Here is a 2,500-nt window from a genome sequence, read left to right on the forward strand (position 1 = left end):
TCGTGGCCTAATGGTTAGAGAGTTGGACTCCCGATCGAAAGGTTGTGAGTTCGAGTCCCGGGCCGGCAGGAATTGTGGGTGGGGGGAGTGCATGTACAGTTCTCTCTCCACCCTCAATACCATGACTTAGGTGCCCTTGAGCAAGGCACCGAACCCCCAACTGCTCCCTGGGTGCCGCAGCATAAATGGCTGCCCACTGCTCCGGGTGTGTGTTCACAGTGTGTGTGTGTTCACTGCTCTGTGTGTGTGTGTGCACTTCGGATGGGTTACAAATAAAGCAGGAATTCTGAGTATGGGTCACCATACTTGGCTCAATGTCACGTCACTTTCAAATTGTGTATTGTTTTGCAGCCAGGAAAAATATTTTATTGAGCTGGATCAATGACAAATCTCCCTCACTCAAAGCTTGGCATAAAAATTAGTTTGAGTCTGACCTGTGTTTTACATAAAACTGAGTTTTATGGGGTTTTTGTGTGTGTGTGAGTGTGTGTGTGTGTGTGAGTGTGTGAGTGTGTGTGTGTGTGTGTGTGTGTGTGTGTGTGTGAGTGAGTGTGTGTGTATGTGTTTTTTCTTATTATGGTCCCTTGTTATGTTTGTGTTATAATTAAAATGCAATAAACTTTCAATTCAGCTTTATAGTACAGTCGTGGCCAAAAGTTTTGAGAATTACATAAATATTGGAAATTGGAAAAGTTGCTGCTTAAGTTTTTATAATAGCAATTTGCATATACTCCAGAATGTTATGAAGAGGATCAGATGAATTGCATAGTCCTTCTTTGCCATGAAAATTAACTTAATCCCAAAAAAACCTTTCTACTGCATTTGATTGCTGTCATTAAAGGACCTGCTGAGATCATTTCAGTAATCGTCTTGTTAACTCAGGTGAGAATGCTGACGAGCACAAGACTGGAGATCATTATGTCAGGCTGATTGGGTTAGAATCAGAATCAGAATCAGAATGAGCTTTATTGCCAGGTATGTTCACACATACGAGGAATTTGTTTTCGTGACAGAGCTCCGCAGTACAACATAACAGCGACAGAACAAAAAACACAATAAGGAATAAAAAATACAAAAAAATACAAATAGGTGGGTAAGGATTGACAATATACAAATTGACAATGTATGGCAGGTATATTAAAAAGAGCATTTATGTTTGTACATGTATATTATGTGGAAAAATTGTAACTGTACGCTAAGTATGTGTGTTTGGATAAATAAGTGTATGTGTATATAAATATAAATATAAGTAGTATAGTGTGTTCCATGTATGTACATGTATATTATGTGCAAAAGATTTACGTGTACGCTAAGTATGTGTGTTTGGATAAAAAGTGTAGTGTATATAAATATAAATAGTGTAGTGTGTCCCACAGTTATTATCAGCTGTTCATAAGATGGATTGCCTGAGGGAAGAAACTGTTCCTGTGTCTGGTCGTTCTGGTGCTCAGTGCTCTGTAGCGTCGACCAGATGGCAACAGTTCAAAGAGGGAGTGTGCTGGATGTGAGGAGTCCAGAGTGATTTTAACAGCCCTTTTGCTCACTCTGCATAAGTACAGTTCTTGAATAGATGGGAGGGTTGTACCGATAATTCGCTCAGCAGTCCGGACTACCCTCTGTAGTCTTCTGAGGTCAGATTTAGAAGCTGAGCTGAACCAGACAGTTACTGAAGTGCAGAGGATGGATTCGATGATGGTGGAGTAGAACTGTTTCAGCAGATCCTGTGGCAGGTTAAACTTCCTCAGCTGGCGAAGGAAGTACAACCTCTGCTGGGCCTTTTTCACAATGGAGTCAATGTGAATGTCCTGAGAGATAGTGGTGCCCAGGAACCTGAATGACTCCACTGCAGTCACAGTGCTGTTCATGATGGTGAGTGGGGGGAGTGCAGGGGGGTTTCTCCTGAAGTCCACGATCATCTCCACTGTTTTGAGCATGTTAAGCTCCAGGTTGTTGAGAGTGCACCAGACAGCCAGCTCTTTAACCTCCTGAAATCTTTTTCGCCTGCACTTAACCAACTAACACTTTTCCTTTTCTTGTATGTTTATAAAAAATAAAAAAAAAACCTACCTATGCGTTCTATACTAGACTAACTGAGACTTGTCATGGCACTTGTATACTGTTGTTGTTCTCTTGTTGACCTGACTGCTTCTATTGTTCTCATTTGTAAGTCGCTTTGGATAAAAGTGTCTGCTAAATGATTAAATGTAAATGTAGTGTACAGGGAGAAGAGCAGTGGGGAGAGAACACAGCCCTGGGGAGCTCCGGTGCTGATTGTACGGGTGCTGGATGTGTATTTTCCCAGCCTCACTAGCTGCTGCCTGTCTGTCAGGAAGCTGTTGATCCACTGACAGATGGAGGTGGGCACGGAGAGCTGAGTTAGTTTGGGCAGGAGGAGGTTTGGGATGATCGTGTTGAAGGCAGAGCTGAAGTCCACAAACAGGATCCTCACATAGGTCCCCGGTCTGTCTAGGTGTTGCAGAACATAATGCAGTCTAATGTT

General features: G+C 42.4%; 1 protein-coding gene and 1 long non-coding RNA gene across 2 annotated transcripts in view; both read left to right on the top strand.

The window, feature by feature from the left end:
- LOC132160659 (uncharacterized) overlaps positions 1 to 2,500 on the top strand; it is a 224,600-nt gene that overhangs the window by 215,951 nt on the left and 6,149 nt on the right. The gene's annotated exons all lie outside the window — the stretch shown is intronic.
- The window catches only part of LOC132091000 (cyclin-dependent kinase-like 2), a 36,552-nt gene that overhangs the window by 32,292 nt on the left and 1,760 nt on the right, over positions 1 to 2,500 (top strand). The gene's annotated exons all lie outside the window — the stretch shown is intronic.

The sequence above is a fragment of the Carassius carassius genome, chromosome 17 (genome assembly GCF_963082965.1).
Source record: "Carassius carassius chromosome 17, fCarCar2.1, whole genome shotgun sequence".
NCBI lineage: Eukaryota > Metazoa > Chordata > Actinopteri > Cypriniformes > Cyprinidae > Carassius > Carassius carassius.